The sequence below is a fragment of the Sciurus carolinensis genome, chromosome 11 (assembly GCF_902686445.1).
Source record: "Sciurus carolinensis chromosome 11, mSciCar1.2, whole genome shotgun sequence".
In the NCBI taxonomy this organism is placed as follows: domain Eukaryota; kingdom Metazoa; phylum Chordata; class Mammalia; order Rodentia; family Sciuridae; genus Sciurus; species Sciurus carolinensis.
The window spans coordinates 10185030-10205191 of NC_062223.1; the positions used below are offsets into that span (position 1 = coordinate 10185030).

Genomic DNA, 20162 nt, shown 5'->3' on the forward strand with positions numbered 1-20162 from the left:
ACTTTGCCCCTTCCTGTTCCTAACTCTGATCTGCATCTCGTCTTAACATTTCCAATCCTGGCCAACACCAGGAATCACAGCCCTTAGCACGTTCTCAGCCCCTGCTCACACTCATTTGTTCTGCAGTGAAGTCTTAGTGCCTCCAGAGCCTTCAGCTCTGGAAATACAGGAACTTACTCCAGAAGACTCTGAGGCTGGGCACCAATTCAGAATGGATCCTTAACTAGGCCAGGGTGCTATGCACTATCTACTTCCACTTCTCCCTGCCCCATTATATCACCTCTAGGGAAGGTTAGGGTTGGTCTGCAACTGACCTGTCTGGCCCATTGCTTCACCTGTGAGGACTGCACTGAAGAACAGTGAGAGGATCAAGTATTGGGGACTGATTAGAATTTGAATCCAGCAAATCCTTGGCAGAGACCTAATCAGAGCTCGCTATCACCAGTGTCAGGCCTTGAGAGGTTTTTGTGGTCATTTGCCAATACTGGGGTTTGAACCCAGGGGGTACTCTACCACTGAGCTACACCCCCAACTCTTTTGAGTCTCCAAGTTGGTCAGGCTGTGAGCCACTGCACTAGACAAGGCCTTGCTGAGTTCAGGAATATGTCTCTGCTAAGGGCCCTGGCAGAGGGGTAAGGAAATGGCCTGTCATCCCAAGTTCACCTTAACCCTGGGCTGGGAGGGTGCCCAACCTCTCCAAGATCTGGCTAGTTTACTGGAAAGAGCATCACACTCCAGGACTGAGGCCTGAGCAGCAGGAGTGAACACAGCTGAGGGGGGGTGGGGTTAGGTAGAGAGCGGTAGGGGTGCTGGCACCTGCCCGCAATCCCAGCAACTTGGAAGGCTTAGGCAGGATCAAAGTCAATGCCAGCCCCAGCAACTTAGGGTAGGTACTAAGCAACTTACACTGTCCAAAAAAATGAAGGGCTGGGGATGGGGCTCAGTGGTTAAACATCCCTGGGTTGTTCCTGGTTTAAAAAAAATGGTGAGCCAGGCAGGTAATTTTAGGTTCAAGAGTGGGAGGCAGGCCACCTGGGGTGCAGGCCAGTCAGGTCACTAAGGTGCTGCTAGTATCCCAACAACCTCAGGGCACTGATCAGCTTCACTGCTCCCTTCGCACACATTACTCAAGACTTAGTGGAAGTAGGGAGACCTAGAAACAGTTGGTGGGTACAGGAAGACCACTGCTACTTTGCAGTGGAAGAGGAAATTTCCATTCTCTTTTTCCTAAGGACACCACTACCCTCCACCATTCATTCCCAAGCCCCTTCCCTATTTGAAAAGATTAACAGGATTAAGTAGGAGTTAAATCTGCCAATATCATTTTTTCCCACTCACTCATGGACTTTAATTAGTGCACTTTATATAGGAAAATGAGTCATGGCACATTTGTACACACAAGTAACATTGATGATACCTAACAGCTTTGGTTTATAAACAAAAGAACCACACCAGTAAAGAGCTTTTCAATTTTTTATTTCATAAAATCAGTTCTTAATAGGGCTTCTCCAAGCGCTAGATGCAGGAGGGCTACCTGAAAGACACAACAGTTTATCAGGTATCCACATGAAAACACGCAACCCAGTCAGGCTTCTTGACAAATTCAACATCAAAGCTACATAGAGTTCACCTCCCGAGAGGAAACCCCTAGAGTCCTAAAGACAGATATTAAGAGTTAAAGCAAAGACGCCGCAGGGATTTGAACCCCGTCCTGGAAGCCAGGAGTGCCAACCACCAGCATCTTTTGCTTTTTTTTTTTTTTAAGCTAGGGAAAGGCCAAAAAGCAAAACCTGAGAAAACAAAAAGTTTTGTTTTCTCAGGAAAAGAAAAACCTTTACAACCCTACTGAAGAGCACTGGAGAATCTGCTTCCGCTAAGATGCTAGCTTGGCCAAGTCTGTTATAGTCACCTGAAAAAGTCTTAGCAGAGAATTTTTGCAATCCCACCCCGCAGTCCTCAACTGCTAAATGCCTATCTTCAGTCAAGTCAGCTGTTCCCACCCAACATTACAATTCTGGACATGTTACTTCTCTACTTAGTGGTTTAAGTTGGTTTTAGTCACTGCATAAGTGTATATATAGGTAAAACATAGCTATTTAGCTGTGGTTTTAATATTCTGTTAAGTTCATAAATTAACGGCCTCTTCTAGTAGTGCAACCCACCGGACCTCGGCACCGTGGTTACCTTGAAACTGATTATGCAGCATGCCCACAAGGATCCAAGCTACTGGCTGCATCAAGGTGAGGGGTGAAGGGTCTGTGCTAGGCCAAAGGCAGGGGGTGGCGATGTGGCAGAGAAGTCACTTGTGGGGAGACCTTGCTTTAAACAGGCTCTGGAAAAGCTAGGGAAAACTGGTTGCCCGCTTTCCCCCTTTCCCTCCCCTTCAAACACCACTTGAGATCTGGGCTGTCGTAAGCTGCTATAAAAACAGCTTGTTCAAATTTTAAGGTAAGCCCAGGGAGCACCATTCTGGATGCTATATGCCAGAAAGGTGTTGAGGCAAGTCCTCATGGTTAATAGAAATCAAGCTGAGGCCGACACCACTTTTATTGACCTTAGTATAATAGCGCTTTGTTGTCTCTCTTGCCACAGGAAGGCTCCAGGTGTCCTACTTTAAGCCTTCGATGCCTTAGTGAGGGGTACCTGAAAAATCTTAAAAAAAGGCTTAGCGCCCACCTCACCCCTCCACCCCCAGGCCAACACACAACTTGCTCACATGCTACTGACTTCAGCATAAAGCTGAAGTCTGTTCAACACTAAGTTATTTACCCGAAACTGATCTTTGTATGTAAATATAGAAAAAGCTTGTTCACCTGTTGTCCTCAATTTGTCCACTGGTGAAATCAACTGGAAGTTCCTTTTATAATCTGAAGAATACCATCTGAAAGAACTAGTAGTTCCCAATCCCCACATTTAAAATGGAATGTTTGACTTTTTATTTAAAGTAAATAGGCTATTTTTCCTTACTGGGTCTGGCTTCTCTGGCCCTTCGAATACGTATGTCTGCTGTTCTCAATGTTCCTGTATGTAAGAATTAAGACCAAGGGAAGGGGGAGAGAAACCCACACAAAGACAAATGCACTGACGACCACTGAACTGTTCAAAACATTTCCACTTGCCAGTTACATTTCTTGAAGACTTGCTTGTTTGAATTTATTCTTGTCACTGATTTTAAGGTGGAATCTGAAAAAGACTAAAGGCTTCAGTGCCCCCCCCCGGCCCCCCCTACCAGAAAGAACAAAAAGCTTTTACCTAAAGCAGCACAGCAAAAGGTACTTGGCTTCAATCACAAACATGGATTACTTAAAGCTGCAGAAATTTCCTCAACACTCAGCCTTTATCACTCATGGATTTTCCTTCAACAATCACTACTCCAAGCATTGGGGAAACACAACTTTTAATCATACTCCAGTCGTTTCACAATGCATTCTAATAGCAGCAGATCAGAACAGTACTGCATTATTACTTGCCAAAAGAACAGACAGACCTGAGGTCAAGACAACTGCATTCTCTGTGTGGTCTGTAAAAAAAGAAGCTAAAACAAGTAAGCCCCATCCCCACCTCCCTTCCCTCCAAATTCCAGGAAAATTTGAATATACTGATAAACTCACTGCAAGGTCTCACACTCACTAGCAGAAGGCAGAGCCAAGCACTCATATGCAAGTCAACATCCTGAACAGCTTCATGAAGGATGAAAAGAAGCCTCTGCAAAGGAAAATTCTCAAAAAACCCACATGCCCCCCACCAATGCCTAACTGAATAGTGTGAAACAGTGGCGACACTTAATGAAATGATAATAAGCATTTAAAAAGTTAACATGCAAACTATGAAATGTTGGAAAGTATCTTATTCTAGCTTAATCACTATCAACTTATTGGCTCCCAACTACCTGGAAACAAAATGTGTAGTTACCTTTTACTCTGATCTTTATCTCCCACCTGTCTAAAAGGTATTTATTCCTTATTTAGAGGGTCTCTATTGCCATGTGCCTGGAATTATTAATTAAGTTCTCATCACTTTATGAAGAATAAAATTGGTCTTTCCTGCCTTAAAGTTAAATTCGGTCTTCCGCTCAATTCCTGATCTTGTCCATTAAAGAGTGTTCGAAGACAAAGTTTCTGAAAGATTAGAGAAGAATACCCCCCAAGATTGCCCCAACACTAACTACAGACAAACAATATTTTATTTAAATAAGGAGACAGCTTTCTAAAAGCATACATTCTCTAATAAAGTATTTTATTAATTTGTATGATTTAATGGTTTTATGCACAATATACATTGCAAGTTAACATGAAAATTTTTAGCAAGATTAACATATCTGATTCTTAACAGCACATTATGCTATCTATCCCTTTTAGGGTCTTGTAAGATTCAAGTTAAAAATATTTCCTTTGTTTTGTTAAGCATTATGATTAAGGCACTGGTCACTTAAGAGGCTTTTAAGGAATTAAGGTGCAAATGCCTCTGAATGAGGTGTACCATCCCACCTTGGAAGCCCAAAATTTTAAAAGGCTGGATGGGAAAGTGCCTAGATCCTGAAATCCCCTAAGGAAGGGGTCAGGAAAAAGTGCCAGGTTCAACACCTCCACGGCTTTTATAAATAAGCACTTATCCCTAACATGCAATACTGCAGATGCAAGTTAAACTTATCTGTTAACAGCTGCCTGCTGTTTTCTGCTCCCAGATGAAATGAAGCAACTCTTCTGATAACGAAGAGAAACCTGTCTGAGGCAAACGAAAGATTGGCACACAGCACAGCCTCCTCTCAAATCCACTTGATCCCACTCAATTATTTCAGCTTCTTTTACTTCAGGAACAATGTAGTATAATCATTTTCATTTCATTCCATTTTATTCTGCTTTTGTAAAAGCAGTGTTTTTGAGATGGGCATTTGATCTTCATAGTTTCTCGATTCATTTTTGTGAAAATAGCTTGATAAGCCATAATTTTAAAATAGTAGATTCCATAAAACTTTAAATTGGTAGCTTTCATTTGCTTAATTTTTTTTGCATTATGCAGACAATATTTTCATCAGTAGTAAGGATCTCAGGGTTATGCTTATTCCCCAATGAAGGTATGACACAATCTTTTCTGCCTTTACTTATCATTCACCAACGAGCTGTTTGTTCCCTCTGCATCTAGGCCATCATACTGCCAGGCTGGTTATGACTCAGAAGATGTTATCTGAAAAAAGTCTACAGAAAAAAAAAGGTTTCCCCTCCCTCATCAACAAAAGCCCGCCCTCTAAGAAACATTTAAGTATTACAATTCTTAATAAGTTATGATTTACAAATAGATACAAGTTTTGATACAATTCACAAAATTTCATACCTGTACATCTTGTTTTGCCAAAGGAAAAATTTTTCCTACACTAGAAAAACTTGCTTACACACAACTGAAAATAGAATCTTACTTGATAATATAAAAGCTACCATCAGAAGAAATCCCTTCAGGATCATTAAGCCACTTCCTTTGCTCTGAAGTTCCTATAGTAGTATTAAGTTACATTAAATCACCTGAAAAAAATTCCAAAAGAGAACCACACACTACCATCTATATCCAAAATTAAGCTTTTTAAAATTCCCAGAACTGTAGCTATTCAATGTCATTCCAAATAAGCCAGACCAACCCCCACTCCAACACTTTCCTTCCCCAAGTCCTAGACACTGAGGGGGATAGAAACCATATTACCATGTTTACTTTCCTTGCCCAAATTAATGCACTGGTACAATCCAGTTAAAAATCTTCCCATGCTGCCCAATTCAGAACTTGGAGGAAATAAAACTAATGGATTGGGAGTTACTTGCCAACTTGGAAGTTGAGAGTTCTTTAGTTTTTCCATCCTAAGTATTTAAGTTCTCTGGCATGAATTATCTGTAATCATAAACTAAACAATTACCTAAACCCACCCCCCCAATCCCAACCACAATAGACCACTGCAAACTAATTGTCAAAATTTGCCCCTCCCCTTTAATGAAGTATTTTAAATTATGTTATTTGGAAACTTAACTTCAACATTTGGCCTAGTCAAGCGCTTCTGAAGTTCTGAGTTGACTGAACATGAACCAAAGCTGCACTGTGCTGCACTTTTCAGCTTCAACTGGGAAAATTCTTCCAAGGATAAAAGCTGCTCCAATCCCTGAAGGTGTTGGTGCCAACAGCATAGCAGTACATGCCTCCTCTAACCCAGTTTGTCAATAGTACTATAGCATCTGTGGAAAATCTTAGAAAAAAAACATTTGCTCCCCCACCCTCTCTCTTCCCTGTTAAGACAATCCCCAAAGGTAATAACAAGTTGAAGGGGTTTAACACTTTTAATCTGATTAAGAGGGGGGGAAAGAAAGAGTAACTACCAGCCATTTCTCCAATGGACACCTCCTCCACAAAGTGAGAGCTACTCGTGGATCTAGTTTCTAGAAACTGTAAACCTGTGGTGTTCTGATTATCCTGATACTGGATTTTCTTTTTTTCTGTTACTTGGAGTCATTTGCCTTTAGGATTCTAGAAAGACCTAAGGGGAAAAGAACTCAAAAACATTTTCCCATCCCCACCACACACACACACCAAAAAAACAAAACTTTCCCCCCAGTTATACTCCCAGACTTATTTACAAAACTAATTCAAGGTGAGGAAAGAACAGCTCATCTATTCACCAAATACTTCATTGCTATCTAAAAAAAGACAAGCTGCTTAAAAATTTGCAGAAATTGTTCTATAAAATTCATTTTTACTTCAAGCTGGTGAAAAAAACAAACTTGCCATCTACCATTTCTCGAGGCCTTGGCAGTCTGCCCTCAAGCTTCACACAAGATGAGAACATAAGCCTGAAAAAGAAAAACCTATAACACCCGGAAACCGGCCTATGTGCGCACACACACCCACGTAAATCCCTTTCCGCTGACGTCCAACTCCCCCATTACCATTAGGGAACAAGGAAAATAAAGTTACCACGCTCAAGTTACAGAAAAATACGACATCGCCGACCTCCCGGACTTTTACCACACCACTCGCTCTCCCGTAGCCTGGCACACTGCCATGCGCGTCTAGGGTGGGCTATCTATCCTCCACAACGCACGCTCGCCTCCTCCGCGGGGTCGACAAGCCCAGGCCAGCTAGCTTCATCACCAGATCGCACTGGCTCCTTCCTCCTCGAATGCTCTCCTAGCTTCACCACCAAGCGTTAGGGCTCCTTCCTTCTTCCTAGCTTCCTTCACCAACTCGCACAGGCTCCTGGACTCCTTCCTATCTTCACCACGGCCTGCCGCTTGCTCCTCAGTCCTAGCTTCACCGAACACTGGCTCCTGGAATCCTGTCTGCTGCTCCTGTCTTCCTTCCTAGGGTCACTGCATCCACTTCTGCGTAGCACCTGGTCGGCTGCCAATTACTGCTAGTCCTTATCATTTTACAGATCTTAGCTCAAAAGTCCAATGAAACACATTACTCTTGATCTTGAATTACTTCAGTATCAAAGTCCTTATATTTTTCAAACTAAACTAAACTACGGGATTTAAGGCCTTTTAAATTCAATTCTTCCAAAAGCATTCTGCCTTAGTTTTTAAAATTACTTCAGTCCTTTTAATTTTGATGTGGCTTTAAACCAACTTCCTTCTAGTTTAACATTCTTCTAAATTGGCTCTGGTCTATAAATTTTTAACAGCCTCATCTGAGGCTTCTAATTTCTGCACCACCAAAAATTAAAATTGATGGGCTTTTAAAAAACAAACTACTAATCACTTCCACTTTTCAGTTCTTCTACTTTATCCAATTTTTGCTTCCAACTTCTCTTCTACCTTGTCTATCTTGAATGTTTGTATCCAATAGTTGTCTTAGCGTCTTGCATTTTCTATCTGCAATACCTTTCCATGACATTTTCAACCATTTTCTACCTTGTTTCTATCTTCTAGTTCTTCTAAGGTTTGTACACTCCACTCTTTGTTGCTTTTTCTCCTAGTTTTCTTCTGCTTCCTATTTTGTGGGTTTAAAATTATCTTTTGTCTTCTAAAGGAGTATATTTAATCTTCTAGTTTTCCTACATCTTCTCTATCTTTTCTTCACCTTCCTGTACTTCTGTCTTCAAGTTTTCCACTTCAAATTTCTATCTTCTTTCTCCAAATTGGTTTTTATCCTACCACTCCCCGTTAAGCCTTTCCTATTTTCATGTTTTTTTAAGCAAACAATGCTTTAAGATTAACTAGGCTTGGAATGACGCATCTTTCTCCTCCGCCATGAAGGTTTCTTAACCACCTTCAACTTAACCTTTTAAAGCCTTCCAATTAATCACCTACTCTGTACTCTTTTAAATGGCTTTTCACCACCTACACTTCGCTCTTTTAAATGAGGTTTATTTAGATTGTTTAAATCGTCTTATTTTAATGCTAGTTTACAAAGCCTGCCCTTCAACTAAAGGCTTTTATTAAGGACTTTGCAGTCCTTTTCGACAATTTCTGTAAAAATATTTTTACTTCATGAAGAAGCTTCGTCTCAATCTGCCATGTTGTACAAATACGTTTTTCTTCTTTCTTCCTTTCTCAAACTTTTAAAACAGCCTTTCCTATTTTCCTCTAAAATCTTTTAAAAAGGTACCAAAATTACTCTAAGAATTTAGCGCTAAGCAGTATATTAGAAAGCTAGTTCCTATTTATATTTGCTAGTTATCCTAGTCACTATCTTTTCTTTTTTAAATCGAACAACTTATCTGCGGCTTCCCCAAGCTGCGCTGCCGCCTCCCGCGCTGCTCTGCGCTCGCTGCCTGAATGCCTGCCGCAGAGCCGGGAGAGGCGTATTTATAGGCCACAGCCACCTCACGCCGCCGGAATCCAGTAGCCGTCCGCCGCCTTTGTGAGGGAAGGAAAAATAGTTCCCCTGAAAGGCTAAAAATAGATCGACTTCTAAAAGTTTCTGGATTTTTCTTTACAGTGTATGGAACTTGAATGCAAACTAATACTCAGAAACACTTCAGACTCACTAGCAAGTTGCTATTATCTGAAAATTCAGGCCAAGGAAAGCGAGACCATCACATTTAAGTCGCTTATACAACAGCTCACAGAAGCTCGGAGCCACTGCTTGGGGCAGCTCTCAGCCACCTCTTGTGTTTTATTGACACACAGTAGGTAGTTTCCTGCCCCTTGGAATTAGGATGACTTGGGTTTGAAGTGGCTTCATTTTCCATTTCGTAACTGGGCGTTGGCACACAAGCGTCAGCCGCGGGGGAACAAAATGGCTTCTGAGCCCGACCCAGGGCGTGACTTTCATTCGAGAAGCCCACGGGGTACCGGGGCGTCATGGTGGGAGGACATCCGTGCTGGGGACGGTCTGGGCGGAGGCTTGTCCTCCACCCCGGGCCCTCACACTGTTCCCTGCCGTCATCCAAGCCCGCAGCCTCTGGTCACCGCTATCGAAGGCCACACGGCCAACCCAAGGACCTCCTGGGTCTCTCCAGGGGCGGCGAGGACGGAGGCTCGGGCAGCTGCAGGCGAGACGCGTGCCCCTCGCCCAGGCCCCCGCCCCTGCGTCCCGGGTGCGCCACAGGCTCTGCACCACCCCGGGTTTACGCTCATCTTGTCTCTGGGGGGGAAGGGGACTGGCAGAGAAAGAGCTTTGTAAGCCCCAGCTTTGTCTTTCGGCAGTTTGGGAAATCTTATTTAAACCAAACTTCCCCAGGAGCTGCTTCCAGGGGCTCTTAGAGAAATCTCGGCGCCCGCAGCAACCACACACGGGTTTGCACCCGGTTACAGCGGGCTCGCCGGCGCCCGCATCTAGAACCCTCCACAGCGCAGAGCGGGGGGAGGGGAACGCCGTGATGCCCCGAGCCAGTGACCGGCCCTCCCGAGCGGACAAAGGCCGGGGGAGGGGCGCACGCGCAGGCGCGCCGCGCAGGGATACGCGGTCCGTGAGCCGCCTTCCCTTTGTGAGGTGCCAGCTCGCGGGCGGGCGCCGCCTGTTCTAACCGGCTCCAGCCGGTCCTGGCCGCGAGCGCGGCGGTTGGCGCAGCGCCCCAGTGCGCAGGCGCGCCCCGCCCCCAGCGCCGCAGTCCGACCGGGGTGGGGGCAGGGCGCAGTGGGGACCGGCAGGGGCTTTCCGGTCGCCCCTCGCGTGGGGTCCGGCACGTGGGCGCTGGTCGTGGTCCAGTGGAGCCTCTCACTGCCCCTCCGTGTCGTTTCGCCCTCTGCCTTCCTTTCCTTCTTCGCCCCTGTCATTAAAAATGAACACACCATCCCTGCTAATTATCAGGCGCTGTGTCTTTATGGAAACGCCTTTTGTGAGTCACCAAGGTGTTATCAGTCCAGGACTCTGACCGGAAGGGGGTCTCGGCTGACCTAGCTGCCGCTGGGCCTTTTGGAAGAGAAACAAGCAGGTGGCCCAAGATGGAGCCCTCGATGGGACACGCAGGGCAGAGCTTGGCGCCCGGGGTGACGCCACCTTCCGCCCCTCTCTGACCTCCAGTCATCCTGGAACCTGCAAAGCGCCCCCTTTGGTGCTGGGATGGACCCAGGGCCTCCCTCCACCCCTGAGCCACACCCCACCCCAAACTGCTGTGTTTTAGGCACTGGCTTCCAGGAGAGGAAGACGGAGCCTAGTCACCCTGCACAGGTTGGGATGGCCACTGAATGATGACGAAGAAAGTGGGTGAAACTGGTACTTTGTTTTACTTTTTAACATTTTTTATTAACAAAAGCCCTCTGGCTCCTGTAAGTGGCAGTGCTTTGTGAAGGGACGGGGTGCTGGCCATTGGGGCTGCTGGCCCCTTTGTCAGCCCGTCATTCACCTCGCGACTCCCATAAAGCAGGGCCAGTTTAAGCACGTTTTGTCCACTGACCCTGGCAAAACTAGTCGTGATTTCTGTTTTTTGCTTCTTTTTCTGAAGGCTCAACAGTGGAATATTACTGAGATGCAGCTGGTTCCCTCTGGACATGGTCTTGATGCTTGCTCTGGAACTGGAAAATTTCTAATAGAATTTTGTCTCTAAAAGGAAGAAAACTGAGTCAGGTCGCCTCGATTTACAGATAGGGATTTGGAAGCCTGGGGAGTTGGTGATTTGCTTAAAATTAGACACAGCTAGCAGAAGCTGTTCTTGAATTCCTCATTTATGACCTTCCGCTGCCTCCATTCCTCCCCCAAACCTCCTGTCTCCCTCCCCAGTTCCAGTTTTTCCATGCCTGGGGGAGTGCCTGGGCCTGCTCTGGACCCATGAAATCAACGTTAAGGCCCCAAAGCACTTAAATAAATGTCAATATTCTTAAATTCAACATTTCTATTCTTACAGATTACAGAATTTTTTTTATACTGTTAAGAGTGGCCACATATTATTTAGTTGATTCCCTGGATTGTAGAAAGAAGTAGAGAATTAAATGGAGTTTGGTTCTCAGGAAGCTCTTGTACCTAAAGAAATGGTTTGGCAAAGACCAGAGAGAAAATTCCAACTGCTCCCCAGTCATCAGTAAGTGAAAAATAGTGTTTTCAAGATTATGAACATTAACCCCATTTTTATTGCTTAGACCTGAACTTACTGCCTTCATCTTCCTAGTTTTGGGTTTTTGGTTTGGTGGTGGTGGTTGTTATTTTCTTCACAAAACAGACTCTGTCTCCAAAATATTCCGATTCCTGCCTTCTCGTCTTTGTCTGGAAGATTTCTTTAAAAAAGAGCCTAGGCTGGGGACCTAGCTCAGTGGTAGAGCGCCTGCCTGGAGTACAGGAGGCCCTGGGTTTAGTTCGCAGTTCTGTAATAACAACTGCAGCAAGAGGACGGCCTAAAATGGCCAAGTGCTCAGGGGAAGAGATCAATGACACCTTTGATTCCGTTGTGTACCCTTCCGTTGTGTATCCCTTGGCACTAAGGCTCCTTGGATGCAGCACTGAGCTCTTTCGACTTTTCTCTGCTGGGCATCCGTGTTCCTTTTGGCCTCATAAAGTCCTATAGCTGCTTTTCCACTGGCACTTTAATATCCTGTTTGTTTATCCTCCATTTTAGTCTCAAACCTAGTCTTCATTTGGGCATGAGGACACTAATATAAGAGGACAAGTTCATTTTAGCCAGTCACCTCATTCTCCTCTCCAGGCAGCCCAGGCTAAAAATAGGAGGCCCTGGCTTCTAATTTCTGGCAGTCACTCCACTGATAAACAGCTGCCGACCTTGGGCATGAACCCAATAACTTCTCAGGGGCAACTTCCTCCTGTGTAAAAAGAAAGGATGAAACCAAAGAACCGATGATGCTGATTCTATAAACAAAGAAGTGGGAAGAGAATGTAGAAGAATTCAGGCCCCCTGGCTGTGGCTTCAAGGAGGTGTGGTGCTGAAAAGCAGTAAAACAGCAAAAATTTAAGTCAGGCCTCTAGGCATGCTACCTAAGCCTCCTGACTCACACCAGGCCAGAAACCTCCAGAGAATTCCAGAATCCACCCAACCCTTCCCTGGTGAGCAATGTAGCAGGAGTTCACTTCATGCTTCTGTATAACACCTACTCTGCCATCACAGCTTATTTTAAAACTGACCTTTTTTTCCTTCCTCTTCTCCTGCCCCCCTTTCCCTAACCACCGGGGAAGTAAGATGAACCTTCTTCCTGGCCTAGGCTGTTATCTGCTCATGCACCACACGAATGAAGGAACCCAAACTTCGGGACCAGTACCTACACCATCTAAGAAATGGCTCTTTCTCAGGGCTACACATGACTCCTGCCAAGGCCCAGCTGGAGTGCAGCTTTTGTGTCCCCTTTTTAAAAGTCCATTGTTCCCCTTGGCAGTGAGAATCCCAGCCTCTGGGACAGGAGTCCATTATGTATTCCCCTTTGCTTAGCAAAGCAATAAAACTTGTTTTTCCTTTCTCAAAACTTTGTCCTAGTTATTGAATTGGCATCAGGACAAGGACTGAGCTTTTGGTGTTAGCAATTCTGACTGTTCTTCACAGAGCCTTCTGAGGTCCTTCATTATAACCCAGGGGGCCAGAGGCCAGTCTGGGCCAGTCCACCCGCATGGGTCCCTCCTGATTTTATGCAGTCCTGTGATCTCTATGTAAAAGGCAAAGGGCAACTCAAGAAAAACAACTTCCTTGTTTTCTAAAGACTTGTAATTTGCAGTCCCCAACCCCTCCCCTACTCCACCCCCATCTCACCGCACCCTGAGAACTACGTGAGCCTCTGAGGCTGCTGAGCAAATTTGGGCTCTTCCTACTGCTGGAAAAAACCCACGGAGATGACGCAGCCAGAAGAGCTCGGCCTTGGAGAAGAGAGCATTGTTTCCTGGGAGTTTTGCACAGCCAAAATCAAACCTTGGAGAAAAATGCAGAATTAACCGTTGAAACCCACAGGGCACACCCGTCACATGCAGGGAGGGGGGCAGGTCCAGGACACAAGTTATAGAAACTGCAAGTGCCTGTGGCCTTCCTCTTCTGCAGAGTGAGGGGGAGGGAAGAGGAAGTCCCAGCCAAGCACAGGCACTGAAGTCACCAGGGCGGAGTGTAAGGGCAGTGGATTCTCTTCCTGTCTTTCCTAGGGAAGGAACATCTAGGTTTACCCTCTTAACACTGTAGGAACGATTCCATGTTAGATTGAGTCCTCTTCTGGGAAGGGACAAAGGAAGCAGGCGAGATGATTCCCCTGTCTTGGGGTTCCAGAGGCCACATTTCCCCTTCCCTCCTGTAGCTTACTGGCTCATGATGACCCTGGCCTGGGGTCCCGCAGCCTGCTACGGATCTTTCCTGGAGGCCTGACTGCGGAAGCCCAGCTGTGGCCTTGAGGGATGTGGAGGCAGGACCGACACAGGGTCACGCAGCTCTCCAGAGGAGTGGAGGAGGCCGCCAGGTGCTGCCCCTCAAAAGCTCTGCAGGGCCCCTCAGTTTCTCCATCCCATCATTTCTAGTTCCCGTTTGTTCTTTTTGGTGCTGGGGATTGAACCCAGGGGCACTTTACCACTGAACTACATCTGCAGCTCTTTTTATTAATTGTTTTTATCTGTGACAGGATCTCACTAAACTGCTGAGGCTGGCCTGGACCTTCCCATCCTTCTCAGCTTACAGAGTAGCTTGGCTTACAGGCATGCGCCCCACGCCCAGCTAGTTTCTAGGCTTCCTTCCCAGGGCCCGTCTTCTGCAGGCCCTTCCTCTTGGGCCGGCTAGTCCTGGGTGGAGCCTTTCTAGCTGACCTCCTCTCCAGCAGCTGTACTTTCTATCTGGCTTCCCTTGTTCCCTCTGCTGTCCCTGGTTGCCTGTATGACAGCACTGTACAGTGCACAGCTTTATTTCTGTAGAGAATGTTGAACACCGTGCTAAGCTGCGTCAGTCCTCAACAACCCTGAGCAGGATGTGCTGCTGTCATCCCCTTTCAGATGGGGAAACTGAGGCTGGCAGCCGCTGAGAGTCACTCTGAGTATCACCAGTGCCTGATACACAATAGGGGCTCAGTATGTGTCCACTGAGGAATGACTGAAGAAGCCTTCTTTGGGGATCTAAGACACAACCTAGGTGTGATGGCTTAAGGAGGATCCTGGAGCCCAAGAGTTTTAAGTACAGACTGGGCCACAGAGCCTGTCTCAAAAAACAAACAGGTAAACAAATATTAAACACACACACACACACACACACACACACACACGCAGCCATACTGCTCAAAAGAGCAGCACAGTGTGGTAGATGTTCAGAAAGTGCAGGGCGTCTGGTGGCGCCACATGAGAGGGGACTGAAAGGAGAGTAGGTCCCTCTTCTGAAGCGTCCTGCCCAGAGACACTTGTGAAATAGAAGTTTAGTCACAACATGTACCCATGAGATTTTCAGCAGTCCGTCACTGTTGCTGATTAAGTATTGGGGAGGGTGTCAGTAAAAAGCAGGGTGGTTATAGACAACATGCACTTCCACAGGCACAAAACAGATGGAGATTGGACAGGAACGTGACTGGCCATCGGCAGGGGTGAATGGCACGGAACTGAATCGCGTGGGAAGCTGGACATGCTTCCCTCTCCCAAGACCACACAGGCCAGGTGGGGGTGGGGTTCCTCGCAGCTCCAGCTGAGCCTTCACTCCCAGGGTTACAGAGCCAAGGCCCAGTTCTGGCCGAGGGTGTGAATTGCCGTGGGAGGCATGTGGCCGGCCCTCACCTGCCACTTTTCTGGAGCCTCCGGTTACTGTGGCCTGCTGAGTGAGCCTTCTGGAATAGCCTGGAGGAACAGTGAGGCTTCCCAGTGGGTCACATCCACATTCTTGTATCGCTGATGTGTTCAGTTGCCCTCTTGAGGTCCCTGCAGCTGTTGATGTTGACCCAGCATGCCTAGCATGATGCTTATTAAACTTCACACCTTCTGCATACACATGCACACACGCACACTCACATGCTCATTCCTTCTCAGGGCACCTGTGGCCCACATACCACAGAAGCAAGTCTGTGGAACAAGGGTGCCAGGATCTTTGTCGGAGGTGCTTCTCAGCCCTGCTAGAAGCATGTGACCTGATGGACCTTCTCTTGGCTAATGTGAGAGCCGAGCTGCTGGGGCTGGAGGTGGAGCAGGCCTTGAGGCTCACCAGCCACAGGTTCCCTTCCTTCAGGTGACAACTTCATAGAGTTTGCAGAGAAGCTGGATAAGAAAGATTGACATTTTTTTCCTAATCCTGAAATTCTGTAATTCTAATTAGCCCCTCATTTACAATGAATGCATCTAGAATTCAGAAAAGGCACACCCCAGCCAGGTTCAGTGGTGCAGGCCTGTAATCCCAGCTACTCTGGAGGCTGAGGCAGTAGAGCAAGTTTAAGACCAGCCTGGACAATTTAGGGAGAGATACTGTCTCAAAATTAAAAAATAAAAGGGCTAGGGATGTAGCTCAGTGGTAAAACACCCCTGGGTTCAATCCCTAGCACCGGGGGGAAATAAAAAAGTCACGTTCCCACATTACTTCTTAGACACTCAGATAGCTGAACTGTCTGTCCCCTGACACCTCCTTGACTTGGTAGTGGGAACAGTCACACCCCACTACCACACAACTCTGGGCTTTTATCTGAGGAAGCTGAGACTAAGTTTGGTCTTGCCATGAGGAAAACAGATGAGGAAAGAAGGTGCCAGAACAAGAACAATAATATCCAGAGGCAGAAATTGTATTCTGGCTGGAAGTTTCCAGAAGTGTTCATAGAAGCCATGACCTTAAAGATGAGCAGGACTTATCAGACTTTAGTGAAGACCCGGGTTAGGAAGCACCCCAACAGAACAGGTAAACAGAAGCCCTGCACCCCCCAAATTTGCAAGGATTGTTTGGGGAGGAAGGGATGTACTGGTCTGTCTGGGAGTGGGGTGCAGGCATTAGAGAAAACAGGGGAGCAGGAGAGCTTGAATCCCCTGGGCTGGGAGTATGGCTGCTGCCACGTGGGCAGAAGGATGACTTCTGACTTTGAGAAGAACTGTCTGCTGCCCTTTGTAAGGTGGCAGAGCTAGGAGAGGGCAGAGGGAGGGCACTGGAGTCCATGGATGCAGCTTGGAGGTCACAGAGGCCTGGAGGGAGGAGGGGGACAGGGAAGGACAGAAAAAGAAGAGGGTGTGGAAGATCCGCGGAGCTGGCTGCGCGCCCACCCTGGTCTCTTCTGCCTCCTTCCGGGCTTGTGATCTCTACTCCTCATGACTCATCTGCTTGGAATATTCCTTCCCAGCATCTAGAGTGGCAGACGCATTCTCATTACCCACACCGCACCCAGGATCCTGCTCAGAAAGGGCCTCTCGGCAGCCTCCCGCTGTCCCTGGGCACCACCAGCGTGGCCTGCTTTCCAGGATGATGATGTTTGTTATCATGGCTCCCTCACCCCCCTGAGGGGCCCAGGGGACGCCCTGGTTTGCAGCCCTGCTGGGGGGAGGGAGTGGTGCTGCTGTGGACCCTGAACGTGGACACAAGGGGCCTCGGGCTTGACCCTGAGTGCAGAGAGGAGAGGGGTCTGCTGGACAAAGGGCGGGGACACCAAGCCTTTCCACTTGAGCCTCAATGCCTAAGGCCAGAGCTCATGCCAGTCCAGCATTTCTAGCTGCTTCTGCTGCTGGCCAGGAACGCCCACGAAGGTGCAGGACCTCCCCAGCTCCTCTCTGCACACAGAACTAACTTCTTCCACTTGGAAGCTTCTAGATATAGTTATGCAAAATACTACCCCCAAGAAAACAGAGCACCCAGATAATTTCTGAGGCACAGAAGGGCTGTATGTGGCCCAGTATTTAGGTAGCCACCTTTCAGCCGACTGCCCTGTATCCTAGGGCAGCCACCCGAGAGGAGCTGCTTGGACTCAAACACACAAACATGGTGGTGGACACTGTCCCTCTTCTCCTCATCCTCTCTCTGGAGCAGGAATCCTGGGCTGCAAGACCTGCCAGTGGGGGACAGCACTGGTATCCCATGCTGTCACATGCCCAATGTGTCCCAAACTGTGACCTAGCCTCTGCAGACCTGCCTTCTGTAGCTGTCACATGACTCTGCAGCTGCCCTGGGCCTCTTCATCCTGCAGTTTAAACTAGGAAAGGAACTCTAGATCTTGGGGCTGGGAAGAGGGTGGCTCTGAGAACTGAGCCCCTAGAAATTTCTATGACTAATCTAAATAAGCAAAGACTTCAGCTGAGGCCCCAGTTGTCAACAGAGACCTGGGCTAGAGACAGCCCAGGTCAGGAAGGGTCAGCCCTTCCCCATCTGCATCACCTGCAGCCCCGCCCTCAGCAGGGCCATCCCCCTCCCTCAGCCTTTCTTGCCTCTACTCCAGCCTTATCTGGTGCCAGAGGCCTGGGACACTGGCTGTCCCTCCGTCTCTTCCCCCAGAGCCCCTTTCCTCCTCCAGGGGTCCTTCCCCAGGAGTCATCAGTCCCTGTGGTCATTTCCATCTGATGATATCACTCCTGATGCTACCCTTCACTTGGTGACACATCTGTTTTTATCTTGAGCTAATGGTGTATGACTTTTATTGCTGTTTGTCATTGTTACTTAACAGGCTGGAAAATGAGTCCCGGACTTCTTATAGTCCTGCCTCAGCTTGATGATGCAGCTCTGCACACATGTGTCATCCACACGGTCCTTTGTGGCCTTGGGCTGGCACAGGACTCTCAAAGGCTCGCCCTAGCTTCCAGTTGGTGGTCCTGCGGATCTCCCCAGTCAGCATGGTGCCCCGCAGGAGTCAGGCAGGAATGTTTGCAGGTTTGCTCTCCCTCCCTGGCCCCAGCCAGAATCCCAGCATGGCCAGTTTCACAGGCTGAATGGGAGGACTCAGGCCCTGGCCACAGCCACACCCAGCAGCCTAGTGACTCAGCTCAGGCCTAGTGGTTTAGGTGTCCTGGAGCAAGTGAGTGCTTCCTGCCATTCCTCCAGTTGGCCTAAACGTCCCTCTCCTCTGCCCTTTGGCATTGTCCCCTCCATCCTGCTGTCATGGTGAGCCGAGTGGAGAGTAGCTTCCCAAGGGTCCCACATAGGGTCCTAGCCTAATTCCTCCACCTCCTGCCTTGTACTGGGGTGGCGAGGAAGGGGGGTTAGCTAGCTCCTTCCCTCTCTGAATCCACTTATTTCTCAGTGAAACGGAAATGAACTGTGAGGATATCGGAGCTTTAGAACAGAGCCTGGCTCAAGTGACGACGAGCCCCCTGAGCCCTGTAAATGGTGGCTAGCACTACGGTGTATCTGGCTACCTTTCCTCCCCAGCCTGCAGCAGAGGACAGTCACAGACTATTGACATGGCAACAGCTGTGGGTGAATGAGAAGCTGGTGCCCTTCTGAGAGCCCAGAACTACCTGAGACCAGGCATCTCCCCTGAAGGGGTTAAACATTGGCAGTGACTTCATCCCTGTCTTGGAGCTGGAGGCAGCCAGGCAGCCAGGCAGCCAGGCAGCCGAGAAGGGGAAAAAAAAATCAGGCCAGAGCCTGGGTGGAATTTTCCAGAGCTCATAAACAGGACCAGTTGGGATTGCTAAGGGAGGTCGCCATGGAGACGGTCACATGAACCAGCCTTCTGGTTACTCAAATCTGGCTGGGGCGATGACACAGCTCCAGGCCTCTTCATTGGCCACCACCTTCCTCTCGCCACTGGGATGTGGCAGGAGATTGGCTGAGTGTAGTTGCTGGGCTGGAGTTAGACTTCGTATACTCTTTCCCACATGACAGGAACTGGCTGGAAGCTGTTTTGAACTGAGGAAGATGAAAATAGGTTGCCAAAGATGTTGTCATGGCGACCACTTTCCTTCCTGACCTCCTTGGAAGCTGGTAGTTGATGTCTTTGTAGCTGAAGTACTTTTCCAAAGGCAGAAGAGGGTGTCAGCCATTTTCCACTGGCCTAACTTTCTTTTGAAGGTGAACTTTCATATTCCAGAAAAGTCAAGGAATTTCAGAGCCTCTGTCGGAGCTTTGGTTACCAGCCCACCCCCTGGGGGCCTTGGTATCTTTCTGCCAAATGAGATATCCATTCCCAGACTCACTACCTTCTAGGCCAAGTGAGCTCTGACTGGACCAAGCTTGCAAAGGCAAGACTTCAAGTTTGTAAACGATAAAAACTGCAGCACTATGTGTCTCTTTAATTGCTCAACCCTGACCATTAGCCTAAGGCAGAATGGAGTGGAGGGTGGGGGGGTGGCAGATGACTTGTGCAATAAAGCCCAGAACTGAGGGACCCTTTAGAGTCTGATTCTTGTTCTGCTACCAACTGGCCCTGGGACTGTAAGCAGTTCAGATAGTCCCCAGGGACTCATGTTTTCCTTTAGCAAAAGGAGTCCTTTCTAGATATCTCAGGAGACCTGTTCCAGCTCTGACCTTCCTAAGTTAGCAGACCTACTTTACTTTTTTAGTGCTGGGGATGGAACCCAGGTCCTCATGCATGCCAGGCAAGTGCTCTACCACTGAGTCACATCTCCTGCCCATGACCCTAAGTCAAAGGCCTGCCTGCTTTTCATAACAAATCTGTGGAACTCATCATCCCTATAGAAAGCAAACTATAGGACTGGGGATATAGCTCAGTTGGTAGAGTGGTTGCCTTGCATGCAGAAGGCCCTGGATTCAATCTCCAGCACAATAAATAAATAAGTAAAATAAAATAAAGCAAACTATAGGCAAGTGCCTGCATAGAGTCCTGGCCACACGACAGGTTCTGTGCATGCAGTAGCTCAATCTGCTCAGCAACCTTGGAAGAAAAGTATCATTGCAATACCTTACCCATTTTACAGATGAGAAACAGAGGCCTAGAGAA

The 20162-nt window shown here is 47.6% G+C and overlaps 1 long non-coding RNA gene across 1 annotated transcript; it reads right to left on the bottom strand.

Annotated features, from left to right (window-relative positions):
• Nucleotides 1-1459: 1459 nt before the first annotated feature.
• On the bottom strand, nucleotides 1460-8800 carry LOC124958601 (uncharacterized). Its single transcript, XR_007103916.1, has 2 exons — nucleotides 5414-8800; nucleotides 1460-5195 (listed from the first exon to the last, which is right to left on the bottom strand). It is a non-coding gene; the product is annotated as an uncharacterized LOC124958601 (long non-coding RNA).
• Nucleotides 8801-20162: the final 11362 nt, after the last annotated feature.